This window comes from Mus caroli, chromosome 5 (assembly GCF_900094665.2).
Source record: "Mus caroli chromosome 5, CAROLI_EIJ_v1.1, whole genome shotgun sequence".
Taxonomy (NCBI): Eukaryota; Metazoa; Chordata; class Mammalia; order Rodentia; family Muridae; genus Mus; species Mus caroli.
Genome location: NC_034574.1, coordinates 75847172 through 75860156, shown reverse-complemented (window position 1 = coordinate 75860156; position 12985 = coordinate 75847172). Strand labels below are relative to the sequence as shown.

Genomic DNA, 12985 nt, shown 5'->3' with positions numbered 1-12985 from the left:
TCTTTATTGTGTCTACTTTTCTTTTTAGGTCTTGGATGGTTTTATTCAATTCCATCACCTGTTTGGTCTGGTTTTCCTGCAATTCTTTAAGGGATTTTTGTGCTTCCTCTTTAATGACTTCTACCTGTTTAGCAGTCTTCTCCTGCAATTCTTTAAGGGGTTTTTGTGCTTCCTCTTTAATGTCTTCTACCCATTCAGCAGTGTTCTCCTGTATTTCTTTAAATGTGTTATTAAAGTCCTTCTTGATGTCCTCTACCATCATGAAAATATGGAACGCTTCATGAATTTGCGTGTCATCCTTGCGCAGGGGCCATGCTAATCTTCTCTGTATCGTTCCAATTTTAGTATATGTGCTGCTGAAGTGAGCAAGCCAGAAATTTTTATGGGTGGGTTGGTTACTCTATTGTGCCACTGGGGTTCCTGCCTGGCTACAGAGGTTTGGCACTTTATGTTCTATATCTTCAGTGCGATGAGTCACAACTACAGTCACCCCCATTACTTCTTGGGTGCCTCATTTATCTCAGGTTTCTGTCTCCTCGTAAAGCTCCCCCCCAACTCTGTACCTCTGTCAGTTGCAAATTTTCATTTGTTCTCATGGTCATCTGTCCATTTCTCTGGCTCCTATTTCACACATGATCCTGAACTCCCTTAGTCTCCTCTCTTCCCAGATCCCTCTCTCCATTGGCCTCTTTTCACTAGTTTATTTCACCTTCTATGTGAGATTCAAGCAGTCTCGCTTGTGCCTTACTTCTTGTTTTTCTTTGGGTCTGTAGAGTGTAGCATGATACCTGTATTTTATAACTGATATGCACTTATAAGTGAGTATATACCATACATGTCCTTTTGGTACTGGGTCACCTCACTCAGAATGATATTCTCAAGTTCTACCTATTACCATGCAAAGCCATGATGTTTTTTTCATAGCTGAATACCATTCCTTTTTGTAGCTATAATCACATTTTCTGCATTCATTCTTTAGTTGAGAGATATCTAGGCTGCTCCTCATTACTGGCTATTATGAATAAAACTTCTGTGAACATAGTTAAGCAAGTATACTTCTGGGAATGCAGAGCATCTTTTGGGGTATTTGCCCATGAGTCTGGGTCTTGAGTTAGAACTATTCTCACTTTTCTGAGAAAATGTCAAATTGATTTCCAAAGTGGTTGTAGAAATTTGCACTTCCACCAGCAATAAAGGAATGTTCATCTTGTTCCACATCTTCTCCAGTTTATGCTATCTCTTGAGGCTTTGATCTTAGCAAATGTGATGGGTATAAGATGGAACCTTAGACTTGTTTTGATTCACATTTCCTTAATGAATAAGGACTTTGAACATTTCTTTAAATGCTTCTCAGGCATTTGAAATCCCTCTGTTGAGAATTTTTTAATTCTGTACTTGATTTTCTTTTTCATTTCTTTTCTTTTTTCTTTTTTTTTCTTTTTTGCAGTGAAGGTCTGCTAGCTCAGAAAGTCAGAGAAAGCACTCAGCTGACCTTCCTACCCCACCACCATCCCAGAAGGAAAAAGCTTGTTCTCCTTCTCTACACTGATTTGTAAACCTTTATAAACTGAATGCCCCTCCTTTCGATTTCCTGTGTATTTTTCTATCCATCCTTCTGACTTCCTTTCACCCTCTATGTTTTTTCCTATGTTCACTCCCTGTCAGCTGGCTACTTGCTCTACCTCTTGACCTATGGTTGACTTGATTTACTCTTGTTTATAACAAACAGAAAGCTAGGGCTGCGCCTTCTACAACTTGAGACAGGTTTTCCAGTATAGAATCTTAGGGTTCACATTATGATCATATATCCTGCAACACCTCAGTGGAAGTTGGTGGTAGACTTGTCAAGGGAAAGTACTGGGGGGGGGGCGGATATGCAGAACTTACCCTCTAGTAGGAAAGATAATGACATAAAATATACTACCGAATCTGACAAATGTTATAGCTAAGAGTCCAAACACATATATTATATACATTCTCTCTACCTCAATTCCTTATTGATAAAATGTGGTGATGGAATATTTAACACAGTCCAGAAATCATAATACACAATCTCCCTAAATATTCTTCTTAATAGGAAACACATACTGTTATATGAATGAAAGAATAAAGCCATATTTCTAACCTGGTAGTAGAACAGGGCAGAAGTTACTAGAAAAAGAAAAAAGAAAAAAAAAAAAAAACCCAAGCAAACATGATTTTAGAAACTGAAAGCAGAGTCATAACAGCAATAATCATTATTCACATTTATTAATCTCTTTTTTGAGAGAGATATTATCTCTTTATTCCCCCTAAGAGCCCTATGAGATAGTCACCAATATTATCAGTACTTAACAGATGGAAGAATCCGAGGTGTGGAAGAGCTATGCACCTAAACTCAAATCGCTGTTAAGTGGCAGAGTCAAGCAGGGAGGAAACAAGGATGATAATCAGTACATCTGAGACCTCTCCCAATAAAGAAGCTGAGGAGAAGGGCGGCCCTGTAGGAGGACCAGCAGCCTCAATTAATCTGGACCATTGAGATCTGTCAAACACTGGACCTCCAAACAGACAGCATACACCAGCTGATATGAGGCCCCCAACACACACAGAATAGAGGACTTCTGGGTCTGTGTCCATTCAGAAATGATGCACTTAACTGTCAGAGACTGGAGACCCCAGGGAGTTTTGAGGTCAGGTGGGGACATCCACGTGGAGATAGAGGGTTGGGGAGGAGGTATGGGATATGGAACAGTCGGAGGCTGGACAGTACAGGGAATAAAACGTGGAGTGTAATAAAACAAATTAATTAATAGAAATTGATAATAAAAAAAGGAAGAAAAAGAAAAGTGTGATAGAAAATAAAATACTTTATCTGGATTGTGTCCTCTGATATTGTGTGTTATAAAACTGAGGATTCAGGGAGGCATCAGAACAAGCTCCTTTAAGGTGCACCTGATATTTAATTGGGTTACTTGAGTTTATAGTGTCTAGCTTCTTGAATTATTTGTAAACTTTGGATATTAGCCATCTGTCAGATGTATGGTTGGTGAAGATCCTTTTCCACTCTGTAGCCTGGTATTTTATCCTTTTGAAAGTGTCCTTTGCTTACAGAACCTTTATAGTTTAATGAGGTTCCATTAATCAATTGCTGATCTTAGAGCCTGAGCTATTGATGAAATTGTTCATGAAATTGTCTCCTGTACTCATGTATTCAAGCATATTTCCCACTTACTCTTCTATGAGATTTAGTGTATCAGGTTTTATAATGAGAATCTTGATCCACTTGGACTTGAGTTTTTTGATAAATATGAGTTTGTTATAAATATGGATCTATATGCATTCTTTTATGTGGAGACATCCAGTGAGACCAGCATGATTCTCCTTTATACAAATAATAAATGGTTCTGGGAAAGAAATTATGGAAGCAACACCCTTTCAATAGTCATGCATAATGTAAAATAACTTAGTGTAACTTTAACCAAGCAAGTGAAAGACCTGTATGACAAGAACTTCAAGTCCCTGAAGAAAGAACTCAAGTTATCCAATAATGAAAAGATCTCCCATGCTCATGGATAGGTAGGATTATCCTAGTGAAAATGGCAATCTTACTAAGAGCAATTTACAGATTCATTGCAATCCCCATCAAAATTCCAAGACAATTTTTATATACCTTTAAAGAACAATTCTCAATTTCCTATGGTAAAGCAAGCAAGCAAGCAAACAAACAAACAAAACAAAACAAAACACAAAAAACAGATAGCCAAAACTATCTTAAACAATTAAAAAAAATCCTTCAAGAGGAATAGTCCTGATCTCAAGCTATACTGCAGAGCAATAGTGATAAAAAATGCATGGTATTGGTATAGAAACAGTTTGATCAAAGGTCCAGAAACTCACACACCTATGGACACTTGATTTTTGATAAAGAAACCAAAACCGTAAAAATGAAAATGAAAATTGTCTTTAAAATAAGCCTTTGAGCCCATTTTTTTGAGCCACTGACAACCCCAGAAGAAGATAAACATTTTCAATCAACCCAGACCCTGGGGCCGAAGAGCATATATAGTCTGGGTCAAGGCCCCTGGCACATAAGTAGCAGAGGGCTGCCATGTCTGACTTTAGTGGGAGAGGATGTGCCTGAAAGACTTGATCCACCAGAGCAGATGGATATCAGGGGTGGGCACCTTTTCAGAGGTGATTTTCAGAGGCGAACACAAGGGGTAATGGGAGGAACTCTACAAGTGGGGAGATCAGGAAGGGGTACAAGATTTTCGGATTAAGTAAGCAAATAAATAGGATTTAAAATCTATATATGTTACTGTCATTTTATTGATGACAAAATGGTAGAATACAAGTGTTATTTACTGGTATTAGGCCATGTACTTCATTTAAAAAAAGCAGGGATTCCATGTCCAGCCACTGGAATTTGTTGCTGTAATCTTATCCACAGTGATATTTGGGAATGGTTTTGACCACAGTGCATCTGAAAACCCGACTGTACATTCTATAATTAAAATCTTAATCTATATATAGTAAGAGTACTTTGACTATCAAAAATTTTCTGAGTTTAAATCTAAAACAGTATTATTGTACTGTTGTCTTAAATGTAGAGAGCTAGAGATGGAATTCCATGCTCTACTTTCTAGGATGTTAAGTACTTTCTCTTATAGGTCAAAAAACTAGCATTCAATCAATCAGTTATAAGTAGCTATAAATTGATATAATTATGAATTATAAATTATTTATATTATAGATTATCAATTAAACTGAATATTTAAATTTATGCAACTAGGTTGACAACATCAACAAGTGTTAGGAAAAAATCAGTCTTTAAATATATGAACTGTGACCTAGAGCTTTGGAAAGAGTGCTTCCTACTCTTTTAGGGAACCCCTGTTCACTTTCCAGCATTAATATTAAGCACCTAGCAACCTCCTGGAACTGCAGTTCTGAAGAATACAATACCACCTTCAATCATTCATAGGCAGTAGTACAAATGTGGTGCATTGCTAACGTCAGTCAACAAAACATCTACAGAAAAGTGAACTAAAGAGAAGATTATTACTATTTGTGCTAGACATTATGATAATCTAGAAAAATTATTCTAACGCTCCAAAATACATTTATTAATTAATATTTTCTAATTAATTATCATTATATAATTAATTGCTGTTAATTTGTTAGTAAGCTAATAAATATTTACTCTCATTTCTCATTTCTCATTAAGAGTAATAAATACATAAAATATATGGAACAAGTAGAAGATCTGAAGTATATCAATAACATATGTCTAATAACATAGACAGGTTAGGATCTTTATAATGCTCCAACGCCTATAAGATTAGGGATGAATTCTGAGAGAACTTACATTCTAAACTAGTAATTTTCTGACATTATCTTCCTCCAAACTTTCATGTTGAGCTGAGTTAATGGATTGGTATTTTTATATTGTTTATATCCTCTGCCTTACTTTCAAAGACATTTTTATTGATATAAATGTGCTTCTCCCTATCTTTAATTTGCTGCTTCCAATTTGCAATGCTCTAGCAAGTAGAGCATAGTTGAGATGAGAGTAAATATAGATTCTTCTGAGCATCTGTAAGACTTTTCATTTGTATAGCTAAGGTTATCTCCTAGGTAACTGTGGGATGATTGACATATTTCACTAATAGATGTTGAACATTTGCAAAGCTTCAGTTTTTAATAAGATCTAACTGGAGCTAATCTCTACAAGAAATCCTAATTTTTATTATCTTTGGGGCATCTATTCCTTGTGGTTTACTAAACTTACAACTTTTAATAGTTCCTCTCTATTCGGTTTGTAGTCTCTTATGTTTGCATTGCAAATTACACTTTTTTTTAAAAAGACAGTAAAGTGACCTTCATATTTTTCTGTCAGCTCACTTGCAATTAAAAACACAGTGGGAATTATTTAAATTCATTAAACTACTTCAAAATTCATTCTTTACAAAGCTATTTGATGAATACAAAGTAAAATTATTGTTTTGGTAGTTAAATACATCAGGGAAATTTCATTGAAAGTGAATAATAGATAGTAACTTATTCTTAAATGAAATTGAACTAATACATTATGTCTAAGTTATACTTTTCAGAAGTAACTTTGTGAACTTTTAGCCTATTATTAGCAAGACTGTAATTTTGTTAACCACAGATTCTTAGATTTCACCTGTAACAACCAATGGTTTCAAAACAAAAAATTGATCAGTATGACTAAAAGATAATCGTTAGGTAAAATTCAGAATTAATGATCTTTGATCTTTTGTTTCATTAAGCTTTCTATAAATATCCCACAACTAGCTGAAAAGAAGTCTCCATAAGTTGCATTAAACTAGCACAAAAACTTTTATGTGATGACTAAAACATTTCTAGTAAATCACATGTAAGTTCATTTGTGAATGATTTATTAGCCATCTACTTGAAATTTTGTGTTAAAGTGATATAATGATGACTCATGTTTGATTTTAAAATATAATCATATGAATTTATTTCCTTGTGAGAAACAGGGGTTTTGCTTTCTTTCATTGAATTGTATCTTTCAAATAATTTTAAAAAGAGACAATCTACATCTTAAATAATTGTAACTGCTAATGCCCATTGTTACAAAGAAACTTCTCCATGACAATATTATGCATTATATTATGCAATATGTATTGCATAATATAATGATGGTAAAATGATTTCCTTCTATGCACAAAATTCATATGTAAAATACATTATGTAATAATTAAGACATGTGCCATGAGAAATTGATTCTTCAAAGTAAAAAAGGAAGAAAAACAAGAGTATTATTGAGTCTTCATTTCCTATTAGAGACAGACCCGTTAATAGGTGCAAATGCTTTGAGGTTCCCAAACCATACCAAAAGCACAAGGTCAAGCATGAAATTCCAAAAGAGCTAGGAGAGACCCACCTATGATAGTCATGTCAATGGGGCCAGGTTGGAAGCTCTGTCTAAAAAATCCCATATGACTGTGAGAAGAGGTTCCATACCTTGTGGAAGAATAAAACACTGAACATTCAAGAGGGGCCTAGGGAAAAGAAAAAACATATATAACTATTAAAAAGGAGAAGAAATTTACTGCTTTCTCAGGATGCCCTTTATGACTCTCTTAGTCATCTACCACAGGGGCCAACTAAGCCAAACTATCATCTTGGCAACTCAGGTTGTAATATGTAAAATATGTAAAGCAGACAGAGGCATGTTATAAGGCATAGACATGAGGAGGTGCAGTAGAAGCCATGTTTTGTGTACTGTCTGTTATCACTCACTAATAGAAGGATGTGGTCAAATTTTCCAAGGTATGCTGTCCAAGAAATGCTGTATATAAATCTGGCTCCTAATTTTGTTAACAAAGTTCTAACCAAATAAGAGAATGAATTCATGGATTTCCCACCTGAATGGTGTCAATAGGGCAAGCAAGTGTGCATAATGATGGAAGACACTGCCTTTCTACACGAACATCAAAAGTGGCTCTTCATAAGAATGCTAGCTATAAAATAGGAGAAAACCAGCTAATATTAATGCTTATACAATTTAGCTGTAAAAAGCACTATCCTTGTGACTAATATATAGCACAGTAGAGAGAACACAAATGCTACTTATTCAGCTGATATCACTGGTCATCATACTCTGCTAGTACATTAAAAAAAAAAAAAACCTGTCGTGTTTTGCTGCCTGGCACATCCTTTCTTCTCTCAGCATCATTCCCTACTGCTGTGTTCCATTAGGCTACATTAACAGGGCATATTGTTGAGGTCAATTTGTTTCTCTCTCATTGATTCTTAACAATCTTAGTTGAATATTAGCCAATATCTCTGAATTCTCATTGCCTTTCCATCTCATTTTACATCATGGTAATCTATGTAGTATCTGTGAATCATGTTCTTCTCTTTTTACCTCATTGACCATCTGCCAATTCTCAGGGAATAAGCTATAAATTGTGTTTGGTTTCTTCGATGGGAACATCCTGAGATGACAATTGGATCACGTGTTCATTTGTTCATCACAGAGCTCAAGCAATACTCACCAGCTCTGTAATTTTTCATTTTCTTCCTCAGTTCAAAATGAATCATTACGGGTAAGCCTAGCTCACATTTTTCTGTTTCAGAGATACATTTTGTAGGTTTACTTTGCCCTTTAAAAAAAGTTTTACATGATCTTCACAAGGCCGCTAAGGGTAGGAAGAGCTTCTGCTCTACACGTTCAGTTCCTTCCTATGACAGCATAAGAAAATAGCATTATAACTCACTCTATGGTTTGAAAATGCACCTAGCAGTTTCTTGCATTTCATTATAGATGATTTATATGAAAACTTGAAGGTCATATTTTCATTTTTTTCCTTTTAAGTATAATAAGAAGTTCATGCTTTTTATCATTAACAAGTCAAACGTGAATAATAGGTTTATACTCCTCGTTTGTAAATGTTCTCTTTGTATGTGATTTAAAAACTATAGATAGCATTAATACTAATCTGAAGAAATACCTTAAATAGACTAACAATATCAAGATAATCCATAAACAGAATTTTGGAAACTATTCAACAGACTATTCTAAGCATTTATGAACAAATATTAGATCTTTCTTTTCATTTTCCTCATCCACTCACATACAGCTAACTAAAATCAGATTGATTAAATAAGATTGTTACTTATATATTTATTTTTATTTATGCTTCTAATTTCTCTCTGAATTCTCATTTTCTTAAAGGAAACAAGGTAATAACTTCCTAGCTTTTCTTAGCACATTAAACATTGATGTTAGGTTAGATTATTCTTATACAACTTGTAATAATTTAAACCTATATATTTATAATATTCAGTAGAAAAGTGGAGATAATTTTACATTTTAATTAGTTGGTAATTATATTTAATGGAATAAGTCTCTAGTATCCAAATAAAATTGGTGTAGGTTATTGAAGAAACTGTTACTGCCAATATCTAGAAGTGTGGAGATTTTTGTCTCTTGCTATGTATTGTAATGCTAAACACTGTGTCCCAAGATCTGGTTGCTTCAGGAACAAGGAAATCCGCACATATAACAAATATAAAATCTTGCTTCTTAATTTAGAACTATTGGTTGAATAAAGATACCTATAGCCTATAATTAGACAGAAGAGAGATCAATAGGGCTTTGATACCTGTGCTTGGATCCCCGAGGAGGGACCAGGAGGGGGAGAAGAGAGAGGAAAAGACAAGATGTGAGAGGTAAATCATGAGAAGATGGCCAAGAGGGCTAGCCAGTTGAACAGCCCAGGCAGAATGTGGCAAGTTATATCATAGAGTTCCTGACAGGGAAGAAGATAAAATAGTTTGGAAGGTTGACATCTGCACAGTCCTAATGCTTTAAAGCTTATTATAAATATAAATGTTTTGCGTGTTTTATTTGGGAACTGAATGATTTAAGGTGAGGAAGAAACCCCTATTAATGTTTACAACATAATAGAATACACCTATCTTTTCATATATCGTCTATAACTTAGTTCTCTCTTATAAACTATTATCACCACTGTGGAATAATAAATTTTGGGTTAATTTAGGATTTTTTACTAATTGTTTGTACACTTTAAATAAATGTATAAAAATGTGCTATTTCACATATAAAATATGAACTTTCTCCATCTTGGAAATGCTGTGCTGTAACAATATTAATTATGACTAGGGTATATCTTCAAAGTTATATTATGCTGACTTTTGTTCACATATTAGTTCTTTATTATTTTATTAAAATTAATAAGGAAATTTTGTTGTTATTTAGGTAAAATATTTTTTAACTTTTTATTGACACTGTGAATTTCACATCCTGTTCCCAAATTCACTGATCATGTTCATCTCCAGTCTGTCTCCCATCATAGTGCTCCAACAATTTCCTTGTCCTGCTTCTCCGTCTCTCTATCACACAGTCATACATTGTAGTGTCTCCCTTTGTGGGTGGGCAGCATGGCCGGCAGTCCCCTGGATGCCTTCGGTCTGACTGAGCCAAAAGACATTATGCAGGGCCTCTACTATTTTATTATTAAATGGATATCTTTTTGTGGAAAGTAAATGATTTTTTTCCTTACTACAAAAGGATGAAAAAAAAAGTTAGGAATCTTTATATGTAACAGTTTTGCTATATTTGGCCCAGTTATATAATTTCAAAACTGTAACCAAACTAAAAGGTGCTGGTGTTTACAAATTCTAAATTATGCATGAAGCAAACAGATTCAATTTTATTTTACCATAGCCTATAAGTAAATAAGTTATTTTATTTAATTCAGTTGTTCTTTCCTGGATCAGTTCCAGATCCTAGCCAGAAAATTAAGGTGATATCACTTTGGAGAAGTTTTTAAGAAAGTGCAGCCTAATAGAAAAATATCAATTTCATTTAACAAAGTGATTTACATGCTTGATACTTACTACAAAATTAGAACAAAGAACATAAATAAATCCCACTTTTCAGTATCATTACTTAAGTTATTAAAGTAGCCACTTTCTGTGTAGAGTATACTGTAAACTGAAGAACTTGCTGAATGTGGCATAACAGGTTCAGAAAGGCAGGAAATACAACTAAATCTAGCATATAACTATTCTCTATTTTATAATTATATAATTCACATGGCATAGGAGAAATATATATAGGCTAGTTTTGTCTTATAAAAGAAATCTATCATTTTTAAAGTTATTATACTTTAAGTGTCAAAAATTATCTTTCAGGAATTGAAAAAAGTTATTATACTTTAAGTGTCAAAAATTATCTTTTAGGAATTGAAAGTCATAGAGGACATCATCCTATATTCAATATACCTTTATTTTAAATATATTAATTTCATGAATTCTCATTTCCATTTAGAGATAAAATGTCTCCACACACTCCTGGGTTTAAATGCTTGGTTAGCAGATAGTGGCACTGTTCTACAAGGATTGTGTAGCAATTGCATCTGCCAATAACACCTTCCATCTTAGAGGTAATCTTGTTAAGTCACAGGATGTTAATGGGGAGGTAATAGACTAGGATACTCTAAGGGAACGTGAATTAATCCATCCAACATGGAAGCTGGTTAAACTTACAAGGTAAACAACTCGAGTGCTTCTGGAAGTATCTGAATCTCACAATATTTGCCTAATCTTTTGTTCTCTAAAAATATATAAGCAGGAAACCTTATTGAGAGTCACCCCCAGAGAAGTTGAACTGTTAGAAAAGGCATGGACCAGCTAAAATTGCTTGAAGATGCTCTGATCAACTAAGCTACTTGGAAAGAATATCCTCCAACTAGCTAACATGCCTGGAAGTTGGACTCATGTGCGATATTCCATTATACTGTTTTCCCTGATCTTTAATGCATGCTAAGGTGTTTGGTTTTTGTTTGTTTGTTTGTAGGTTTTGGTGTTTGTTTTGTATTGTTTTGGTTTTGCCTGTATGTGATCCTTCTGTCTTTGAAATTTTTCTGCTCCTGCAAATAGCTCCTCCCTCATTTATTTCTAAGTAACAACCCAAAATGACACTGTTTTAGCAAGTTGGACTGATAGTATCCCTAATTCAATCTTTCATTTTCTGGGGTGAGTAAATGTTGCTGTGAGAAACAGCTATCCCAAAGCAAATTACAGAAGATGTGCTTATCTGAGTTTATGGTTCCAAGGAATAGCAGACTTGGCATCCAATGAAAGAAGCTGAGAGCTTAATATTGCATCACAAGCACAAAGCAGGAAGAGCAAATTAGATGCAAGCAAGGCTTCTTAATCTCACAGCCAGTCCTCTAGTTGTTAGGTCATCACAAACAGGTGGGTATGGAAAGTTTATGTGTGGATGGCAAAAACTCAACCTTCACCTAACTTGTGTGCTATAGGAATCAGAAGCCTGAAAGATTCTTCTGGAGGCCAAAAGGACTGCCTACATGAACTGTCTGCAAAGAAACTGTCCAAAAGAGTCCCTAACGTCATCACATACTGTCCAAGCTTTCAAACTATCCCACCATATATCCATGCAAAGGAAACAAGTAATGCTGGTGGCTTCTGTCTTCCATTATTTGAGTGAGCTGGAGAGGTGTGATATTTGTTTGTTTTCTGTCTTTAAAGGTTTCTTGCTGTCTTTACTTACACTCATGATATACACTCTGCAACAAAGCCTTACAGCCTAAATCCCTCCTCAAATAATGCCAACAATTGGGAAGCAAGTTTTCAAAATCCTGAGACTACCAGAGATATTTCTCAGTCAAGAAGCACAGCATTTCTTGTCTCCTGATACAGGCAGGAACCTGCAATGTTGAAGGACATAATGCTAAGGTGTGGTACAATATTCCCTATACACACATTTACTTTAACACTTGTTCCCACATGGGAACTGCATTGCTTAGAGTAGCTAAGTAACCCTTAACGTGTGAGAATGTTAGAAGTAGGATCTTGAGAGTGAGCTTATCAATTATACCTAAACTTCAGCTTAAGCTGTGGTATCTATCAACTTACAATCTTCCAAAACAATACAATTAGTCATTAAGGCTGGATTCCAAGCCACCATAAACCTCAGTCATTAAACTCTGAGGTCAAAATTTCCTTATATCTTTACTTGGATTTTTTTCTTAGATATTTTTAAACACAAAAAGAAAACAATCAATAAAATTCTTAAGGCATTTCTCAATCTTGTTCATTTTAATTTTAATTATTATATTTCTACACAAAAATTTTTCATAAAGTTATTTTGTTGCTACAAAATAAACTGGACACCATTGGCTACTTTTTTTTTTTTTTTTTTGCTCAATGTGACAAAAGCTAGAATTATTTGTGATGAGAGATTCTCAATTAAGAAAATGTCTCTATAAGAGGGGTCTACAGGCAAGTCTGTCAGATATTTCCTTGATTGATTGATGTAAGAGCTGAAGCATCAGATAGGCAGTGCTATCCTCGGGAATTTGACTATGGATGGTATACCCCTTCTTAGAATTGGGAACAAAACACCCATGGAAGGAGTTACAGAGACAAAGTTTGGAGCTGTCATGAAAGGATGAACCAT

At 34.6% G+C, this 12985-nt stretch overlaps 1 non-coding gene across 1 annotated transcript; it reads right to left on the bottom strand.

Moving 5' to 3' along the window:
• Positions 1–262: 262 nt before the first annotated feature.
• On the bottom strand, positions 263–369 carry LOC115031270. The gene has a single exon (XR_003836869.1). It is a non-coding gene; the product is annotated as a U6 spliceosomal RNA (small nuclear RNA).
• Between the last annotated feature and the right edge of the window lie 12616 nt (positions 370–12985).